At 37.1% G+C, this 23,238-nt stretch overlaps 1 long non-coding RNA gene across 3 annotated transcripts in view; it reads right to left on the bottom strand.

The window, feature by feature from the left end:
• The window catches only part of LOC111607682, a 113,338-nt gene that overhangs the window by 6,526 nt on the left and 83,574 nt on the right, over positions 1-23,238 (bottom strand). For 2 of the 3 annotated variants that reach the window (XR_002752416.1, XR_002752417.1), the window contains exons 2-4: positions 14,334-14,372; positions 13,502-13,575; positions 872-966 (exon numbers count right to left, since the gene is read on the bottom strand). This is a non-coding gene — a long non-coding RNA (uncharacterized LOC111607682). The remainder of the gene's footprint in view (positions 1-871; positions 967-13,501; positions 13,576-14,333; positions 14,373-23,238) is intronic. The other variant, XR_002752418.1, reaches the window with a different exon arrangement.

Below are 23,238 nucleotides of genomic sequence, written 5' to 3'. Positions count from 1 at the left end.
CTGTGCTCCTCCCTGCTACCACTGCTGCACACACACATTTAATTTAATTAGAGCTTGTGTGTCCTCCTCTCTGCCAGTTTTGCTGCGGCGCTCGGGAGCAGCCAACATTATCACTGATTGCTTCTAGATAGGAAGGAATATGATTAGACCACGTGTTCGGGTGTTTGTGTGTGTATAGGAACTGGGCAGAAATCTGATGCTGTTTGTTAGTGGTGAGAAACGAAGCATGCTGAAGGATGAGGAAAGGGATGGATGAAATGAAAAAGAAGAATCTTTCTATTGTAAATGTTGCTACTTTGTCCAGATTGCAGAAACTCTTCAGAACGACTTGCAGTTGCTGAACTGATCTACTTTAAAGTTTGAGAAGAAAGCTTCTCAAACTTTCTTCAACACCATGGTGTTTTTTTTGGAAAATTAAAAAATAATAAAAATAATAAATATGCTGGATGACAACTATTGCTAGTGGAGATTCGTTATGCACAGCACTGCAAACCTGCTCCATGCACATTGATGTAGTATTGAAATTCAGAATATACCTGAGGATGACGACAGGTTTACATCAGAGCATTGATAGAGCAGCTGAACAGGAAAAAGAACCTTAAGCTGTTGTCATGAGTTTGATTTCCAAATGGACAGAAGATAAACCTGGAAGCTTTGATTCTTTGTGTAATAAGATTAGTGTTATTAGAGAGAGGAGGGAGGAAGAGGAAAGGGAAAGGGAGAAGAATAAAGATGTGACCTTTAAAGAGCAAGGTGAGCAGAGAGGGAGGAACCCTGCTGAGGAGTGGCTAGAAGAAGAAAAAGAGAGAAAGAGAACTGGGTGGGGAGCAACCCTGGTGAAAACAGATTAGTGGACCATGAAGTGGATTACCAGCAATGATAGTCCCTCAGAGAGCGGTCGGTCCAGGCCAGCGCAAACACACCATGAACACATCAAAGCGATCTGTATCAGTCCAACCTGTCGGTCTAATGCAAACACACACATAGCTGATTGATAGCAATGGGCTCAGTTTTCAAAACGTTAAAACGCAATCAGTTGTTTAGGTCAAGTTTAAACCGCAAGTAGTTTAAATGATCTCCAAACTACAGAGATATTGTTTGAAAAAAGAATACGTGAAAAACCTTTTATGTTCAATAACCTTTACATTTTCACAGGTCACAGTATATACCATATTAAACATAAAAGCAAAATTATGTTTTCTTGTCTAATTGTTGCCTGTTGGCAGCATTGTACCATTTTGGAAGAACCTATTGAAATTAATTTGTCAAATAACCATTTTAGTAATGAGATTTTTTTTCAAAATTGATAAAGATTTTATAAAGATAATGTAATGTTGATTCCATGAAAGTTCAATCTATTGACTACTATCCCACTATCCATCTTATAATTTCCACACATTTTCTTCCATTTTCATGAATTCAGTCTCCGTCTTTAGCCACTTTAAGGAAAAGGAAAGTGGAAATCACATTGCTAAATCAACATATGTGGGAAGCTGCAACATTATTTGTATTAAATAAACAATAAAAATGTATATTTTTCTTGTTTCTCTTTTCTCAGATTATCTGCCAACAACCGTCAAACGATGCTTGAAGCTAAGAGAAGGAAACTGGCATCAATGAAGGGTCAGCTTCTTCGACAGGTGAATACAGGTTAGGAAATATTAGACATGACACCCAGACAACAGTATGACAAGGGGTTATGAATCATTGAAACTAAAGAGTAGTCCTGACTGATTCTTCTCAACTATGACAAATTAAATTAGGCTAATTGGAAATGGTAAGGTCCTCTGTGACTGGCAGTTCAGAAACTCCACCAGGGACAGTTTCCTGTGGTGCTAAAACTGACTACGAACAGTTTTATGAACAATCGAATCCAATTTCAGTGCAAAAGTAAAACTTTTAAAACAATTTCTCAAACTACAGGTACAAACTATGATGTATTTCATTGGGATTTAATGTGATAAACCAACACATGATGTATAATTGTGAAGTGGAAGGGAAATTGTTGAGGGCTTTGTACAGTTAACTGAAGCAGAGGACCAACAGACTGGTTTCAGCTTATTTCTCAGTAAAAACAAATTATTATATAGCTAACAAGTGCAACTGATGAGGGATCAGCGACCTCATTGTAAAACTGAACTGAGCACATCACATTTCAAAGGGTAAAGGTAACTGACATACATGCAAGAATATTTTGTTTTTTTAGACTTTGACATAGATTCACACAGAATTATATTTCTGAGAAAAAGGTCAAAATTTTGAGATTAGAGTCCTAACTTTTTTCAAGTAACCCTAATCCTCTTCTGTAGATTTTCGCTTGTGTTTTAACAAAACAATGTACAGATGGTTCTAGTGTCACAATAATCTTTCTTTTATGCTTGTTTTTCATAGTTTTAGGCTTGCTAAGCAGACACCTTTGTGTGTGTAGCTGGTGCCGCTGGCCAAGAACAGCTAATCCCATTTAACACAAACATTACAACGGCTAACTTTTACTGACACGTCTGAAAATTGTTCTGTGGACCAAAATGTTCAGTCAGCTGAAGCAAAGAAACACAAGCTGGAGTCTTTCTGGTCTTTCCTAAATTTTCACTCTACTTATTTACAGCTAAAATGCCTTGACGTTTTGTTCAGTTGGTATTGTAGAGGATTTTCCTCCAAAGAATAAATCGAAGAATTTTTGTTTCAAGCTGGAAATTCCTGTAAAGGTCAAATTGGTCTCTAACAAGCACACACACAAATCAATAAGCAAATGAAATGATAAAAGACTCTAAAGCCTTCCTTCTTGCTGACATTTCTGTCTTGCCTGCTGAGGGGAAGTTTTGATACGAGGGCCCCCCTAGGTGGAGGATGGGGGTCCACTCTTTCTCTGTCTTCCCCTTCCACTCAGGCTAAATGAGGGCTTTTTCGCAGCTGTTGGTGGGGGGTGTCTGCTCCAGGAAGAATGAGGACTTCCTGTGGAGGGCCTTTAAGAGCGGGGCTGAAGGGTCTGTCGCACGCTCACTCTCTCTCTCCCACAGTTTGTCTCGATGTCTCTCGCCCGTCCTAAATGGGGTCAAGCTTCAAACCAGGACCAGCTGCTTTCAAAGACCCTAAAGAGCAGTTTTCCACCTGCCCTTTTCTCCCCTCTCTCCATAACCTTTTCATCACATTTTCTTGTTCGCTTTTCATTCCTCTCTCCACTTCCTTTCTGTCCCATCGACAGCGATGCATCCATGCGCTCGTTTATGAAAGGGACAATATTTCTGAGATGATTAAGGAAACAAAGAGACAACGTAGAGTGCTGTGAAAAACTTGAGATTTATTCTTTTTGCTATTTTGTCACTTAGATATTTCAAATCTGAAAAGCAGAGTGTTTTGGAAAAATGAAGGCATAAAAAAACGCTATCAACACTTCCAGATGGCTAGCAATGAAACATAAACAGCGTGGTTACCGTATGGTTTATTTCAATTGGATTTTAGTTCAGACCATTACAAAATTTCATTTTTGTATTATTCAGAGGCAGCCTTGCCTTGATGCTTTGGATTATCATCCTGGGGTTAAGGTCCAGTACTGCAAGCAAAGCAGGCCCAAACCATCATACTGCCACTGCCATGTTTTAGGTGAAATGCAACATGACTAACATTTTTATAACAGGCCCATTTTTCTCTTGTCATTTCACAGAATATTTTCTGGGAATTTTCATCTATGTTTTTTGGCAAAGGTGAGTTTGAAGGTTATGGTCTTTAAGCATTTAGAGAAATTTTACTGAAATAGATTATGAGTTTGGCTTGTGAAACTGAGCTCTGCTTCCTCAAGCTTGCAGTTTATTCAGTCGGCTTGTTTTGTATTAAAATAAGTTGCATAATCTGAAATATTTGTGACTAGAAGGAAAAAACAGAAGATAAGGACCAAATACATACATTAGCTGCATTTCCATTAAATATAAAATTGTGGTAATTAATGAAAACATGCCAATTTATGTAGTCGCTCCAACTCCTGAATAAGACATCGATGACTGATAAGTATCTTTCATGTAGCTGTTTACATCTGTTCCTGTCATGTTTATGGACTTATTGTTTGATTTTAATGTCATTTCTTATTTAATGGAATCAGCACAATTGTGAAATTGTGTTTTCTACATCAGCAGAATATCAACAAAAATTTACACAAATTTCTAATGAAAACGCAGCTACTGTATTTTATTGGGATTTTACATGAGAAACCAACAACGTATTGCATAATCAGGAAGAGAAAAGAAAACATGCTTTTCCAAATCATTCGTACTTAGCCTACTGTATTTAAATACCCCTCAATGTTTTCTGACGTTATCCGGATGTAATTTCATGTCAATATCAATGCAGCTATTGAGTTTTTTAAGACACAGGTAGGTTATAAAACACAGAAAAGAAAAGTATTTCTTAGGGCATTATGTTATTTGTTTTACCAGTGACCTGAAGGACGTTTCTTTTCTTTTTATGCGTTCCAAATGTCTGATGTTATTGAGAGAGGGCATTACAATCATTTTGAGCTGAAGCAGATTTGATGTTTAAATAGAAAAAACTGAGAATTAGATGAGGAAGAACATGCAAGAGGGAACCTCCCTCTATTAGCTGGAGCTACATACCTGTCTCATTTTTACAAGGCGTCCATGTCTTCTTGATGTGTTTGAATATTGATCAATAAGTCCATTAGAGATGTAGAAAGCTCTGTACATCCATCCTCAGTGTGTTCCTCTCAACCCAGGCTGATTCTAAGCTTCCCTTCCATCCTGGGTTTTATTTAATTTGTTCATATAATGGACATGAATGAACATGAATGAGCCCTGGGGTTTAGGGTGACCAATGAGGTCGGGCCAGCTCAGCAACGTGTGTCAAAAGAGACACAATAACTGGCTTTATTTTTGATTGGCTTCTCCTTTTTGAGAATGACTTCCAAAGTGCGATGTCCCATTGTAGGACCAGAATGAAGCTTAACAATGCAGCATGGGTTCCATGAGGAGGGGGTTGTTAGACTTCTAGATCCAGGCTTTAGGCCTGTACTGGACAACAGAGTAGTGTAGTAACTCTGCCTGGGGTTAGATTGACAATGGGAGGGCTTTAGTTCCCATTGTGGAAGCTATGTCAACAGAGAGGCTGCTGGGAGCATAGCTGGCTGGCATGAAAAAAATCTCTTTTTACACAGAACTTTATGTGTAGGAACAAGGTTCTTAAGAGTTTTAGGTGGACTGAAGTAGAGACAGACAGATCTAAACCTGTCCAATTTGTTACAAATCATTGTCAAGTTTTTTCTTTTTTTCTTCAGTTTTCTGACAGTCTTAAGAGACAAACAGGCATTTGTTGAGCAGATTGGTTGGCATAGTCAGTAAAGTGCTGTGATGGTGGGTTCAAAACCTGGTTGTGGCAACCTCCAAATGCAATGTCTCAGTCAGTTTAAAAATGTACTACAGCAAGATGGAGACCGAACACCAGAGGAGTGGGGATGGATCATCAAAGACCTGGATCTTCATGTTGTGGAAGATGTTGGAAGATCGACAGATGTACCAAGACTAAAATAGGAAGACATCCTGGAAATGTCTATTGAAAAGAAAGTTTCTACTTCAAGATTAAGAAGCATCAGACATCAAGGACAAAGTTTCAAATCCTGGAAAGAATGTCTATTTTGTCAGCCTCTTTCAAAGTCACTATTGTTACAACAATATAAGAACTTTCCATTTGTAGATTCATTTGCTCTGTGTTTAAGTTTCTGACTTTATGGTTCTTTTGAAGGTGGACATAAAAAACTAAGACATGGACAAGGAGTGAAACTACATAATACAACTTGTTTAGAAAGCACAAAGTTTAGAAAGAGTGGTGTGAAAAGCACCTGGTCCCGCATTCAATTCCAAGTAGAGTTATCTATATTTTATCAATAATTGTATATAAAAACACAAACACTATACAAGAAAACATCAATATGAAAGAGAAGAATCTCAGAGTAGTTGATATGTCATACAAACATAAAAAGTCCAAATTCAATGTCTGGAAGAGCAAATTAGAGCAGATTTAACAAGGATTGTAAATAGAGATAAATGCGCTACATGTCAAAAGGGAGGCGGTCCTTGTGGTGTGGAAGGATTGTCATCAGTGCTCAAACCAGAAGGTCATAAGTTCAAGTACTGGTAGGCTTTCTGAATTGTCTACTTGTTTTTACCTTGTCAATATTGACACCCCAAAATATAAATGCGCCAGGAGAAACTTCTAGAGTTTAGATGGACCTGAGTGAAGTTGGCCCCCCCACTTTCTTCAAATTAGACAAAATTGGTGTCAATCAACTTGGCTAAGTTTGTGCAGCAAAAATTTTCGTTTGTGCCGCTATCATTTTAAAGATATAAAGAAATGTTTTTAGAGGTCATCAAAGGTCAACCAGCCCTCTTAATATCTTTAAAATGATAGCTGCACAAATGAAAATCTTTGCTGCACAAACCAGCACAAATGTAGCCGAGTTGATTGACACCCATTTCGTCTGATTTGAAGAAGGTGGGGGGGCTGGTTGACCTTTTGACCTTTACCCTTTCCTTAATATCTTCAAAACCGATGTAGCACAAACAAAAATCTTTGCTGCACAAACCAGCACAAACGTAGCCGAGTTGATTGACACCAATTTTGTCTAATTTGAAGAAGGTGGGGGGGCCAACTTCACTCAGGTTTTAGATGGTCGTGTGATCCACAGGTTATGGCGTCAGACACCAAGTATGAAGCTTAAGGGTTCAAATCCTGGACAGAATGTCTATTTTGTCAGCCTCTTTCAGTCAATACAGACACCTGGAAAGATGAATGCGCCACGAGAAACTTCTAAAGCGTAGAAGGTCATGTGGTCCACTGGTTAAGGCATCAGACCTCAGATACAAAGGATGTGGGTTCAAATCCTGATCTTGGTCTGTTAATAAAGTGGATCTTTGTAATTAAGTTGGGATTTTTAGATTAAAACTCACAAACTTCATGATAATCAGTCAAGAATAAGGCCAATTTCTGCTCAAATACCTTTTTTTTACCATTATTTTGTCACTCCGGGAATGCACCGATTTCAAAGTTTTTTGCTGATACTGCCGATATTCCTTTTTTGCTACTTTTTAAGCAAAAACAGCAAAAAAGAAATATCGGCAGTATCAGCAAAAAACTTTGAAATCAGTGCATTCCTGGAGTAAATGATTAAAGAAAGATATTTAAGCAGAAATTGGCCTTAATTTTGACTGATTATGATGAAGATTGGGTGTTCCAATCTAAAAATCCCATTAAAGACCAAATTAAGTATGAATATCTACTTTCTTTAAAGACCAAGATCTGAACCCACATCCTTAGTATCTGAGGTCTGATGCCTTAACCAGTGGACCACATGACCTTCTACACTTCAGAAATTTCTTGTGGTGCATTTATCTTTTCAGGTATCAGTATTGACTGAAAGAGGATGACAAACATTTGTTTGTCAACATTGACACCCCAAAAAATAAATGCGCCAGGAGAAACATCCAGAGTTTAGATGGTCGTGTGGTCCACAGGTTATGCTCTCAGACATCAACTATGATGGACAAGGGTTCAAATCCTTGAAAGCATGTCTATTTTGCCAGCCTCTTTCAAACTCAGTATTGAGAGCAGAAAAGATAAATGTGCTACGTGAAATTTATTCAGTGTAGTAGATCATGTGGTCTACAGGATATGGCATCAGACATCAAGTATGAAGGCCAAGGGTTCAAACCCTGGAGAGGATGTCTATTTTTCAGTCTCTTTCAAAGTCACCATTGACAGCAGAAAAGATAAATGCGCCATGAGAAACTTGTAAAGTGTGGAAGGTCATGTGGTCCACTGGTTAAGGAATCAGGTACAAAAGATGTGGGTTCAAATCCTGGTCGTGGACTGAAAAAAGTAGATATTCTTGATTAGTTTGGTATTAAATGGGATTTTTAGATTAAATCCCACAAACTTCATGATAATCAGTCAAAAGTAAGGCCAATTTCTGCTTAAATGTCTATTTTTTACCATTCTATTTTGTCACTCCAGGAGTGCACCGATTTCAAAGTTTTTTGCTGATACTGCCGATATTCCTTTTTTGTGGTTTTTAAGCAAAAACAGCAAAAAAAGGAATATTGGCAGTATCAGCAAAAAACTCTGAAATCGGTGCATTCCTGGAGTAAAAATGCACCGATTTCAGAGTTTTTTGCTGATACTGCCAATATTCCTTTTTGCTGCTTTTTAAGCAAAAACAGCAAAAAAAGGAAAATCGGCAGTATCAGCAAAAAACTTTGAAATCGGTGCATTCCTGGAGTGACAAAATAGAATGGTAAAAAAAAGATATTTAAGCAGAAATTGGCCTCAATTTTGACTGATTATCATGAAGTTTGTGGGTTTTAATCTAAAAATCCCAAATTAATCATGAAGATCCACTTTATTAATAGACCAAGATCAGGATTTGAACCCACATCCTTCGTATCTGAGGTCTGATGCCTTAACCAGTGGACCACATGACCTTCTACACTTTAGAAGTTTCTCGTGGTGCATTTATCTTTTCAGGTGTCAGCATTGACTGAAAGAGGCTGACAAAATAGACATTCTTTCCAGGATTCAAACCCTCGTCCTTCATATTTGGTGTCTGATGCCATAACCTGTGGACCACTTGATCGTCTAGGCTTTAGAAATTTCTCGTAGCGCATTTATCTTTTCTGCTGTCAATGCTGATTTTGAAAGGCGCTAACAAAATAGACAGTCTTTCCAGGATTTGAACCATAATACATAAAACATTGAGCAACTTATTTGATGTGCAGTGATGGTTTTTGTGATGCCATTCATCAAAATGTAATGTTACTGGTTTTCTCCATTTTTTACTGGGTGGTGTTTTCAGGATTGTGTAGTTTTGTGTCTTTATGATGTAAAGTACTATGAACTGTCTTGTTGCTGAAATGTGATATAGAAACAATCTTGAATGATAATTAAAGCTCTGAAGAGCCTGTTTGCTTGCAGAGCATCTAATTAAATCAGTCAATCCAGGTGTGGTGGTGCAGGTAGTCACACCTTTAAACTGAGAGTCGTTAGTTAAACCTGTCACTCAATGGGCAGTGAAGCTACCCTGAAAGTCATTCATCTGTCACTTGTTACACTAAAACTGTGAAAGATCATGTGGTCTCCAAGTATGAAGGTTAAGGTTTCAAATCCTGGAAAGAATATCCATTTTGTCAGCCTCTTTCAAAGGCACCATTGACAGCAGAAAAGATAAATGCGCCATGAGAAATCTCTAAAGTGTGGAAGGTCATGTGGTCCACAAGTTAAGCCCTCAGCCATCACGTACAAAAGATGTGGGTCCGAATCTTGAGCTCGGTCTGTAAATAAAGTGGGTATTCAAGTGTGATGCTTTAACCTGTAGACCACATGATCTTTCACAGTTTTAGTGTAACAAGTGACAGATGAATGACTTTCAGGGTAGCTTCACTGCCCATTGAGTGACAGGTTTAACTAACGACTCTCAGTTTAAAGGTGTGACTACCTGCACCACCACACCTGGATTGACTGATTTAATTAGATGCTCTGCAAGCAAACAGGCTCTTCAGAGCTTTAATTATCATTCAAGATTGTTTCTATATCACATTTCAGCAACAAGACAGTTCATAGTACTTTACATCATAAAGACACAAAACTACACAATCCTGAAAACACCACCCAGTAAAAAATGGAGAAAACCAGTAACATTACATTTTGATGAATGGCATCACAAAAACCATCACTGCACATCAAATAAGTTGCTCAATGTTTTATGTATTATGGTTCAACTCCTGGAAAGACTGTCTATTTTGTTAGCGCCTTTCAAAATCAGCATTGACAGCAGAAAAGATAAATGCGCTACGAGAAATTTCTAAAGGCTAGACGATCAAGTGGTCCACAGGTTATGGCATCAGACACCAAGTATGAAGGACGAGGGTTTGAATCCTGGAAAGAATGTCTATTTTGTCAGCCTCTTTCAGTCAATGCTGACACCTGAAAAGATAAATGCACCACGAGAAACTTCTAAAGTGTAGAAGGTCATGTGGTCCACTGGTTAAGGCATCAGACCTCAGATACGAAGGATGTGGGTTCAAATCCTGATCTTGGTCTATTAATAAAGTGGATCTTCATGATTAATTTGGGATTTTTAGATTAAAACCCACAAACTTCATAATAATCAGTCAAAATTGAGGCCAATTTCTGCTTAAATATCTTTTTTTTACCATTCTATTTTGTCACTCCAGGAATGCACCGATTTCAAAGTTTTTTGCTGATACTGCCGATATTCCTTTTTTTGCTGTTTTTGCTTAAAAAGCAGCAAAAAGGAATATTGGCAGTATCAGCAAAAAACTCTGAAATCGGTGCATTTTTACTCCAGGAATGCACCGATTTCAGAGTTTTTTGCTGATACTGCCAATATTCCTTTTTTTGCTGTTTTTGCTTAAAAACCACAAAAAAGGAATATCGGCAGTATCAGCAAAAAACTTTGAAATCGGTGCACTCCTGGAGTGACAAAATAGAATGGTAAAAAATAGACATTTAAGCAGAAATTGGCCTTACTTTTGACTGATTACCATGAAGTTTGTGGGATTTAATCTAAAAATCCCATTTAATACCAAACTAATCAAGAATATCTACTTTTTTCAGTCCACGGCCAGGATTTGAACCCACATCTTTTGTACCTGATTCCTTAACCAGTGGACCACATGACCTTCCACACTTTACAAGTTTCTCATGGCGCATTTATCTTTTCTGCTGTCAATGGTGACTTTGAAAGAGACTGAAAAAATAGACATCCTCTCCAGGATTTGAACCCTTGGCCTTCATACTTGATGTCTGAGAGCATAACCTGTGGACCACACGACCATCTAAACGCTGGATGTTTCTCCTGGCGCATTTATTTTTTGGGGTGTCAATGTTGACAAAAGGTAAAAACAATTCAGAAAGCCTTTCAGAATACCTGCCAGGACTTGAACTTATGACCTTCCGGTTTGAGCACTGATGACAATCCCTCCACACCACAAGGACCGGCTCCCTTTTGAGTTGTAGCGCATTTATCTCTATTTACAATCCTTGTTAAATCTTCACTATTTGCTCTTCCAGACATTGAACTTGGACTTTTTTTGTTTGTATGACATATCAGCTACTCTATGAGATTCTTCTCTTTTATATTGATGTTTTCTTGTAGAGCGTTTGTGTTTTTATATGCAATTATTGATAAAATATAGATAACTCTACTTGGAATTGAATGCTGGATCAGGTGCTTTTCACACCACTCTTTCTAAACTTTGTGCTTTCTAAACAAGTTGTATTATGTAGTTTCACTCCTCGTCCATGACTTAATTTTTTTATGTCCACCTTCAAAACAACCATAAAGTCAGAAACTTAAACACGGAGCAAATGAATCTACAAATGGAAAGTTCTTATATTGTTGTAACAATAGTGACTTTGAAAGAGGCTGACAAAATAGACATTCGTTCCAGGATTTGAACCCTTGTTCTTCATAGTTGATGTCTGATGCCGTAACCTGTTAGAGTAGAAGTAGAAACTTTCTTTTCAATAATAAAAGAGTGCCAAATGGAGCCAGGATGTATTCCTATTTTAGTCTGGGTACATCAGTCGATCTTCACACATCATGGAAATCTTGAGATTGAGGTCTTTCTCTCTCTAAAAACTGGGGATGGATGCATCCCCACTCTCCTGATGTTCGGTCTCCACAGCACATTTTTGCACTGACTCAGACATTGCATTCAGAGGTTGCCACAACCAGGGTTTGAACCAACAATCACCAGATTCAAAGCACAGCACTTTACTGACTATGCCAACCAACCTCAATAGATGCTTGTTTGTCTCAATACTGTCAGAAAGCTGAAGAAAAAAAAAACATGAAAAAAGTCATTAATGTGTAACTTCTTAAATGAGCACAACATGTTTAATTCAACCAACTCTAGCTGTTTAAATTAGATCCTTCCCCCCCAGACAAAAATACACACAAAAACTACTCTACTCGTCTCCTGGGTGCAAAGAGGCAACCTCAAAGCTGAACAAACAGTAGTGACCAAACACAAATGAACACATGTACAGAAAGACAAAGCAGCAGCATACTTTGCAGCTCTCATTACTAACAAACACAAAAGGAGCCACTGAGTCAACCCACAGAGGTTCAACATGCAGAAAAAAACAGAACTCTCCACAATCTGCTTCTGCACTAAAACCTCCTCAATGCAACCATTTCATATAATCTGTTTAGTTCATTTTTCTACACATGCAGTGGAACACAGTAGAGTAGATATAGAGGCTGGTGGAGATCTCTGGATTCAGCATCAGCAGTCTGACATTAGCTGCTATTGTTTCTCTGGGAGATGAAGAGAAAGAGAACAGCTGTTCAGCACAGAAGCATCAGAAAGTCAAAGCCTGACGTCATGAGGCAGAGAAAAGGTCATTAGTAAAGAACAGTAGCAGCACAGAAATGCATATTGAGTTGGAATAATTATCTCTAAATGAGGTGTTTTCATTGAACCTGGACAAAAATACTTAATAAAATTATTCAAATCAATTTATTTTTTTGTGAATTTTAATTTATTTTAAACAGTTTCCTATTTTATTACTCTATTTTATGATGTTCCTCTGTCTAAGACTGTACTGCTCTCCTCACACTGACCACTAAAGACTCCTATTATCTTGTCTACACCTGTGATCAGAACAAATGCACAGTCCCAGCTAATGACAAGCCCCCCGGCTGACCTGCTGACCCACATCACAATGAAGAAAGAAGCAGATCGCAACAGCTGGACAATAAGATGAAGGGCTTGCTTTGGGTGATGAGATAAAACGAGTGACAAGACGGTAATGGAGAGTTCAAGAGCAAGACAGGAGGACGACAAGAGGAGATAAGAGGTTAAAGGAAGTGAAAGGACTGCAGAGTTTGTATTGGGCAAAAGGGAAGTAGTAAAAAGGAAACTGGGTTGGGAATAAAGATCTAACATTTCCATCCATATAACTATTAACATTATATTTGAGTATAAAATAAAGCTGCCAGGTATGTGGAAATATCTTGGTGCACTTGAAATGACAAGACTTAACTTGCAAGAAGCTTTTCAGCAAAATAGAGGAGCAGGTTTTAAGTAAATAATTCCTTAATATTGATCAAAGTACTTGTTCCATTGGCAGATTATTTCACCCATAAGACATTTCCCCCATGTTATAAGTGAAATAATCTGCCAAAGGAACTAGTACTTTAGTATATAGAACCTGCCTGCAACACAAAGCAGGCTAACATTTGTCCAATAGCAACTCATTATGCCACAATAAATAAATTCCAACAACAAATGAGAAATAAATCCACTGGTTCAACAATAAGATGGAGAGACTGGGAAAAAATCACTAACAAGAACAAAAAACTGATTTTCTAAATCAGATGTATCTCCAAGACTCCTGGGAAAATATTTGGAAAGTTAACATCTTGTTGCGCCTGGTATAAAACAAGTATAGCGTTTCAGAAAAACAATATACTGACCGTCAAACATGGTGGTAGTGGTGAGATTATCAGCTTCAGGATGCCTTGGTGTAATTAGAGCAAAAAGCACAAATCTGTAAGAAGACAAAGACTTTTTCAGAACAAAATAATGTCTTTTTCCATATAATCCTAAAACAAATCTTGTTCTTATGTGTGACAGAGAAATGTAGGTTGACTGGGAAGAAACAGGGTGAAAACTGCAGAGCAACTCTATCAGTCAACATGGACAGATGATCAGGATAAGAGAAGAAGATTTGTTCATCAGTCTGTGTCTCTCCAACATGAAGACCAACCACCATCATCATCATCCCATCACTCCTGAACTAAACATACACACACACACAACGTCATTCCATATGGTAGAACATGCTGTCAAATTGCGCTGATGAGATGTCTATAACATTCTTTCACTTTGACAGCGAATCTAAGTGTATTTTTGGGAAAATAAAATCCCCGAAAAACAGTTCTGGCACTGTTCTATATGTCTTACCATTTCACTTCTTAATAGTTTTTAGATATTTGTTTAGAAAAACCCATCTATGCTACAGATTAGCATGTGCTAACAGCACCATGATACAAGCACGGGACTGCTGCTTTATTCAGTTTGTCTATGTTAATGTGTTAATGTGTGCCTGTGCCCATCAAATTAACCTAATAAATAAATAAACATAACTTTGACTTAAACAACCACATTTCTTGCAGTTATTTGAGTATATTAATGTAATTCCACAACCTGCACTATTGATGTGATATATACAAGTCCAACTTTCTAATATTTTCTATATCTCTACCTAAATCTTTCACTCTGTCAAATATAAACAATATTTCTTACCTTTTCGGAAAATTCATATGACATCATCTGATGTTTTCTCTGAAAAACAAAAATTACAGACATTAGTCAATCTGACAGATGAAATGTATCAAGGTGCAAAGCAGATCACAAACAGCCTAAAGATGAATGTCTGAAGAAGCCAGCCTGGATATTTCTTCCTGCATCATGAACTTAGAAATAAAAATCATTTTGGGCGTTTAAGAAATGTTATATGCTGTTCTTCTTCTTTGCTTCTAATTCACTACATTTTCAAGGCATTTCAAGGCATCCAATCATCTCTAATTCAGTCCAACTTTGTAAGAGCAGTTAAACCTCAACAAAAGCTTCAGAGGGTTCAAAGGTGAAGCTCGAGCAAAGGTCCGTTTATTCAAGAGGTGCAGCTGTTAAATTATACTTTCCTTTCCGAACGTCTCAATTCGACTCAAACTCCTTTTACCTACTAACTACAGGAACAGAGAAACTCTGAGCCTGTACTGCTTTTCTTCTGCTGTCTCTGCCTTCATCCTCAGGAATAATCAGATCAACATTCAGAGTGAATCGGTTCACACACTTCATGCCTCAAGGCCACATATTTACACTGTGTGTGAAATGAGGCCATTATAATTTATTTTAAATATGACACAAAACAAAGATGATTATATATATACACATATAAAGTCAAACCCTACTTAGAAATAAAGATCTCTGTTTAGTTCAGATTTATATTTTCACTGATCAAAATCCTGTCAAAGATCTGATTTAACAATGAAACTATAGAGACACTTTTATGTGGTTAAATACTGTAAGCTTATGTGAATATCTGTCATGGCATAACCTGAGTCTGACCTTGTAAGGTATTGAATTGTGAAGTAACGTCTGTCTTCAATAATCAGATTGTACACCATTTACTAAACATAATTATACGGTCGTATTTTGTGGTTCAGTTCCCCTGTTTGGGTAATTTATCCTTACAACATCTAACATTTTGACAAATGAAAAAAAAAGATTTATTTTTGCAAGAACTTAATTACTGGAGTCAATAAGTCACATTTCCTTACTGCAGACTATGAGGAGATTTTAAATCTTTAGTTGTCTAAGTGGGGATGTGTTACAAAAATGTATTATGAATCACCGTTTTCATTTTTGTTATTCCCTTCTATAAAACATGCTTTCTTTTAAAAATCTGCAGATTAACAACTTGAGTAAACACTAAAACATGAATGGGAAGTAGAAAGAAATGCAACACAGACTTTGTTTCGGCCTTTTCCTCAAACACACACACATGAATTTGGTGTGGGAGCAACAAAGAGGCCAAGAGGAGGCGACGGTTATCAGCTGCTGTAGGAAATTAAAGGGACGGTCCGCGGTTAATATGCAGATATGCAGATGGGTTGACAGAGCCCTCTCTCGCTGTCTGTCAGTTGTGTGCCAACCCCCCAGCCCACCCCACACACACACACCTAGAGGCAGGTAGAGTGTGAGGACACAGTGTGTATCAGTGTGCAACACCAGATGGGATGAGCAGGTTGATTAATCTCTGTGACATGAATACCAAATCAGAGGCTGAAAAGTGTGAGTGAATACAGATAGGGATGATTGAGGCTGTGATGATAATGACAATGATGGCGGGTGTGTGAGCGTGTACGTGTGATGCAAACATCCCCTCTACATTCGATTAGATCACGTTCTGGACTGAACGCGCTGGTTCTTCAAAGTCTGAGTTTCAGATTCTCACTGAAATCATTAGGAGATATGAAACCGCAGTCAGTTCAGCTGATCAACTCAGATCTGCAAAAACTCAAGTTGTTTTTCTGACAGTTTTCCAAACTGCAAAGGAAACTTCAAGTGTGAATATACAGCTCTGGAAAAAATTAAGAGACCATTTTACTTTTTATAGGTATATATTTGATTGAAATGAACACTGTTCTTTTATTTTATGAACTACTGACAACATGTCTCCAAGCAAAAATGTTGTATTTATTTGCAGAAAATGAGAAATGGTCAAAATAACAAAAAAAGATGCAGTGCTTTTACTAGTGTTTTAACTCAGGAAGAGTTCAGAAATGTAAATATATAAAATGTTTTGTTAGTGTGTGATTCACTCGATGTGAATTTTTCAAAGCTTTTTAACTCTTAGAGTTTATGTTTCCTGGATAAAATTAAATAACTACCTCGTTCTTAATATGTTTTGAAATTAAATAGTCTTCAAATAAACAAAACAACACAAACAACCAAATAGTTGAAATATGTTTGCAGAAGCCTCCTGGGAAAAACTTTGATCTTCTCTACTTAAGGTTGTTATATTTTTGCATATCTCTTGAATTTGGTTCAAACATTGAGTTAACATGATTGTAGCCACGTCACTCTAGACCCTGGTAAGCTCTCTATCAGCTGATGTAAGTAATATACATTTCACTAAATATGTTAAAAATTATTTGGACTTCTTTGTCCAAAAGGAGAATGTTGCAGACAATTTGATGATTATTCAAATGCAGCTTGGGATTCAAACCCAGAGCCGTCTTGCGGCAAGACCAGAATGAATCTGCTGGAAATTTCAATCATTATCTTTAATACATTTGCAAGTCTTCATACATTAAAGGACTTTTAAGCAGTTTCTTTTTATGAAAGTGACAATGACCAAACAAATCAACTATATTGGTACAATTCTGATGCTAAATTTCATGTGCTGTATTGACCCAATCAAAGTCCAGGCAGAAATCTGAGAATCTGGAGTAAGATTTGATCATCAAGGTTCACAAAACGCTCAACATCCAATCTGACTGAGATTCAAGAAGCAATAGGTAAGAGTTATAGTCTCTAAATGAGCAAAGCTAGTAGCTAAAGTAAAAAGAAGAGTATTGACTGAAAGGCTGAATGTAGCTCCTGCCTCACTTTTCAGATCTTTATTTTTCCCCTAATATTTCTCAAAAATACGCTGGCATTTATGGTTGTAACGTGACTAAATGTGGCAAAGTTCACTGCAATGTAAAAATAAGCATATAACATAAAAGACCCCTTCAAATGTTCACAGCCTCCTATACCATAAAAATGTTTCTTTTTTCCATTTAAAAAGAGGAAAAGCCACAAAGAGTCGAAGTGAACATGATAAAAACGCACTCCTTAGGGGAAATGTGAGTCTGGGCCACAATGTTGTTATTACAGATTGATATACACTTTGGTCCCCTTTTATTCAAACAGCTCACCTCTCAAAATCAGATGCTCGGAGCTCTTTTGATGACTACTTTGAGCTGAATGCGTGTTATTACAGGTATTACATGAAATTGCCAGTGTTAGGCGAAGGGGATTATGATGCTTTTGGGTCAATACTTCCTCTGAGGTGTTTGGCGGCTGCAGCTGAGGAGCGATTAGCCCTTTTGTCTGTCAATCTGCCTTCATATGGGGTGCTTATCACACACACATTATAACCACAACCAACTGCACTTTTGTGGTGATTACAGCCTTGGGTATATCAGGCTCTTTCAGTACGCTGAGAGGTGTCAGTGCAGCTTCGGGCCGTCCCACAAGCACACAGCTGCTTGGACGAAAGATGACAGGTGAAAGAATTTAAGAGCTGAAATTATGACTTGATAAGCTGAAATCTACTGGTATATGGACTTCCATCAGCTGGTTCCATTTCTCCCCTGTTTTCCAAATGGATTTTTCTGAGAACTTTCTAAGCAACACTTATGAGTTCAAGTGCATTTAAATTTTTACTGCTCTTTCTGTATTTCTAGGAATATTTTTTTTACTTTTTTGACACAATTTTTTTAAACATTTATATCAGACAAAAATAGCCTGGGTAAAGACAGTCCTTGATTGTCCAGGACTGCACAGTCAAGAAATGACTTAAATAGAACCTGTCTAACAGGATGAAGTAGGCAAAATCTTCAAAAGTATCACATCACTTAGGCTCTGACATTTATCAGTGTGGAAAGGGCTCCAGTGAATCATTATCCAGAAATGGAGCAAACATGGAACAGTGGTAAACATTCTCAGCAGTGGGTGGCCAATCGCGTTAAAACCTTAACCAGGTTATAAAAGAGTCCAGTACAACATGTGAAGCTCTGCAGGCCTCACTTCAGGCTTAAACAGTCAAACTTGAAGGTGAGACAATAACAAAGAGAAACTGGGCTAACATGGGGCTGGGAGTGTTATTATCTGTCGCTCCTTTGGTGCTTCAAGACTTAGGGACCCCAGCCACTCCTGAATACTTCAGACCCCCAGTAAGAAAACTTATGATTGGCTAATTTCAAACACCAAATATAATTTAACATGTATTAATACCAACAGTGGAAACAGTCTTAGCTCTACCACAGAAACTAATATCTACAGTCCTCCTTATTAACGCTTTTGTGGGTACAGCCAATCAGCACCAAGGAAAATAAATGTCCCTTCTTCACTGGCTGCTTTGCAGATGCAGTCAATAATGTGTTGAGTAGCATTTTACCTAGGTATTTCAGCTTCCATAGTACATATTCCTTAAAATATTTTAGACATGAAAATAATTTAGTTACCTGCAAATAGATGGGGGTCCACTGTAATGTGAAAAGATGCTGACTTCATAAAACAAAAGCAAGCAGTTATACTTCCATGTTCAACATTTTTGTGTAAATACTATAAATTTGTGGTGTTTTTACTTAGAGTCAGATACCGACCCATTACTATCTAAACTTTACAGGGTATTGCTGTTTCAGCAAAACTATTAGACATTTTATCAGCTCAAATTTCTAAGTAGAGAACGTAATGCAGTTAGTAAGATCCAGAGTATTGGACTGCTGCATGCGTTGCAAATAAGCTAATTATTAATTAACAGTATCAATGAAAGCACATGAAGACTATTAAATTTATCTACTAAAAGTAAAAAGCTTTTCATGCTTTATATTTTCAGTCTAATAATGCACTTTTAGAAAAGTCTCTGTTATTAGTACAGAACTGCCTGGAGTAGAGTGATGTTATTAGAAGACCCAGTCAGGCTCACAGTAGGGGTTGAGCTGACTGGGTATGGTGATTTCCACTTTACTTTTGTGTAGGCTAATAAAAAAATGAAAAACCCTGAGCCTAATGGGATTTGGTGATAAGAAATTACCAGCGCCGGGTCCTTCTCTTTTGTCTCTTGCTGGGTGTTCGGCGGCTGAGCCAATAAGAAAGCGTCCAGGACTGCCGTAACCTTAGAGACAGGAGAACACGGGCCGCAGCGCCGCCATGATAAACGAGAGCTGTTTGTCAAAGTTCTCTTGAAACACACATACATGCATGCACACTTCAACCTGCTACTAATGTCCCCTCTTCTTACCATTCAAACAAATGGTGCATTTAGACTTACATTACATCTGAATGGATATTGAGAGGAAAAAAATGTGTGAATTTGTAATGGTTTTCTCTCTCTTTTTGACAGTTTCAGGAACCAGAACTGTTAAAAAACAAAACTGTGACACAGCTGAGCATAATTTAAGAGTATTACATATGTTCTTATAGTTTTTCATTCAGCTCTACATTTGGATTTGTAACCTAATTTAGTAAGTTTGTCTGCAAATTTTGTGCCAAGTGTCATTTGTAAGTAATGTAGAAAAAATTTGCTTTTCTTGTTGCTATTTACATTAAAATCACATCAAGTTACAGTGACTTAAAAAGTACTTCAGATATACAAAGAAATCAAAACAAATGAATACATAAATTATGTGAATAACAGTGAAAAGACACAAGGAACCTGAGAAAAGAGGAGGTGAAAAAATATAGAAATCAGCTGAATCTGTCAGTGTTTACAAAACCCCTGATATTTAATTAGCAGTGCAATGATCCTAAACATATTGCCAAAGAATAACCTAATTTATGGATTCATTTGTTTTACTGATCAGTAAATCTAAATTCCTCCCAGTTTCCAACTTTTACACTTGAAACCAAGCCTAGATACAGATTTCCTTCATTTTATAGGTCACAATCATTAAACGTTCCACTTTTCTTCCTGTGTTGGTTGCAGCCTATCATTTTCTTTTTAACTCCGAGGCCACAGAGCTGAGCTGGAGGACACAATGGCAACAATGGGAGAGAACAAACCCACATAAGATGGATGAGCGAGGAAGGCAAGAAGATATGCAGAGTGAAAGGAAGAGACACACTCCTTGGCTTGTCTCTCTGCTGCAGTGCGCCAGCTCTATAGCAGAGTGGAAAACAAGCAAATTACATAGAACGGACACAAAGACGGTGTCCTGTCATCTCCGCCTGCCAGGAAAGATTTACTATTTTACTAGTAGTCCACTAGAGGGGCTGTCCTATGCCATGTCTGCCACTGCAGGAAACAGAGACCTCGACAAACCTGAAGGCCAAAACTTGGATACAGTGCAATACACCATCTAACCAGGCCTTACTGGAAAGTTCAAATTAGAGCTTCTAGACATGGAGAGATCTAGTTTTTCACGTATGAGAAAGGATGTCAGTCAGCCTTGTTTTATGTCTTTTGTAAATTCTTGATTGAGACAAAAACAGAGACACCCACATGCTTCATACGGGACAAATCATCATTTTCAGACCATCAGTTTGTAGTTTTTTATGCGTCTTTCTTTTCTTTCGACTGTTTTTAATTGCAAACTCAACTTGCTGATGTGTACTGGAAAATATTTAAGCTACTGCGATAATTTTGGGATAATTTGGCAGCAGTAACACCTCTACTTACTTCTTCCACCAGAAATGACCCCCACTCAGACAGGCTAACTCCAAGCCAAATCCTATCAGTAAAGATCATAGTAATGTGGAGATGTTACACCAATCACTGCAGAGCTTTAGCAGGCAGGGGGTCAGAAATTCAGCCGAAAATCTAGAAATGATTCCACATCTGTAGTCTGCAAAGCCAACAACATTTTGAAAGCGCTACAAAAAAAATTTGTCATTTCTTTTTAAGCCTGCTCAACAATATCTATATGTTTATAAAATAAAGTAGTACAAAAGAAAGTGTTATGTAGATTAATGTTAAGCCAAAACCTGAAAAGGTTTTGCCTCACTAAAAAATAGGCGTTCGGTTTGGGACTATTTGTAAAATAAATATACAAAATTTGATTCTATTTGCAGCACGAGAAAAACATTTGTGTCACTCTTTCTCTGAAAACACCTGAAGTGTTTGATTGAGCTTAATAAATTAATAAAATGTAGATTTTAATGCATTCAAGTCAAATGTGGTCAGACTTACTATGAAATTCAAGAAATTATAAAAGCTTGGTAATTAAAAGATAAATACTTTGTCAGACTTATTAGAAAAGAGAGAACATTTTTCAAACAAAAAGTATAAACCAATATATATTCAGTCTATCATCTGTTTTTTGTTCGTTTTTACTTTTTGTTATAGATATTCTGATGTGAATCACAGAATATTTGATACGTTTCAGTATCAAATCTGACTAGCTGGGAGATTCTTTGTAAGTAATTAAAGCTGTTTGCTGAATACAGAAACCACTTATGTCTTACCACTTAAAAAAATGCAGCTAAATAGGATCAATTTCCTGAGTTATTATACTCTGGCTTATTGATTTCTCTCTAAACAACCACAGAATGGGAAACAGACAAAAGCTGAAGTTTACTTCTGAGAAATCATCTTTCAACCTGAATATTGTCGCTGTTACAGCATCACATAGTGAATGCTACTAATTTCAGCTTGTAGGGGGGAAAAAAAAAATGACAAGACTTGAATGGGCCTTGTAAGTGTAATGATCACACACGCGTACACGCCGACACACAGCCCCAACAGTAATGACATTTAAATGGCTCATTTGAAGATAAAAGGCCCGCTAACATCAAATGGATCCTTGTTATCATAATGGCAAACAACTAACAAGAAATGAAGAAGCTGCATAAAAAGACATGCCTCGTATTTGTCTCCATGAACACAATAAGCAGGCAAACAAACATTGCTAACAAACAGCGATCTAAACTGTCTATTCACATGGACACATTATGGAAATGTTTGCCTGTTTATGCTCCACTGATAGCTGAAGGAAATTAGGGTGCATTACAATCAACTCTGTGGAGATTTTCAATTAATTTTTCTTAAGCAGACTTGACAAAACATTATGCTACAAAAACAAAGCTTGAATGTTTCGACCAACAACATTCCCGTTTGAAAGGGAGGTTTATTGGATATGTTATTGTGTTTAGAGTGAGACCCAAATTAGCTGAAGTATTAGGAAACGCTCCTTTGTATTTGTTGAAGAAGTGCTTCTGTAAAAAAAAAAAAAAACTTGCATAAATTCATCCTTTTTCATCCATACATTGTGCTCAGAAACTGTTCTTCACTGCATGAATTTCCTTTACACACAACTATCAAATACTAACAAGCATCAGGGATAAAACAGGTTTGATGAAGGATTTCTTCCACTTTAAATATTTTTCTGGTCGATTCCTTCAGAAGATCAACATAAATGGACATTTATGTTGAATATTACATTCTATGAAAAATTTTCTAAATTATATAAACAAGCCTTTCGCGCTTGTTTTGTTTTGGAATGATGAATTTAATGTTAAAAGATTAAAAAGCAACTATTACAAATTAATTATAAAAAAGACAATGAAAGTGTCAAAATGCAAAAAAAAATGCAAAATGCAAAAGTGTTATTTTACTATGAGCCAATTTTGAATGTAAGGCGGCCATATTTGATTTTGAGCTTGTTGTTGGTGACATTTAAAATGTAAACATCTTGGGAACCCTGTTATGTTTAAAACTGATTAATATTGTGATGACAGATTAAACTGCATCTCCAACTAATCCAGATAATAAGACAAATGTCTGACAATGTGGTTTCACACATTTCTGTACTATTATAAAGTATTTGTCTTGGGATCCATCTAATGAAATTTTAGCACCGGTTTAATAGACTTTCAGTAAATGGACAGATATGTCACAACAGATCACAATTTCTGAAATAAAAAAAAGTTTAATCAC

This window comes from Xiphophorus maculatus, chromosome 24, assembly GCF_002775205.1.
Source record: "Xiphophorus maculatus strain JP 163 A chromosome 24, X_maculatus-5.0-male, whole genome shotgun sequence".
Taxonomy (NCBI): domain Eukaryota; kingdom Metazoa; phylum Chordata; class Actinopteri; order Cyprinodontiformes; family Poeciliidae; genus Xiphophorus; species Xiphophorus maculatus.
Note: the sequence above shows the minus strand (reverse complement) of the source record. Positions and strands in the feature narration are given on the sequence as shown.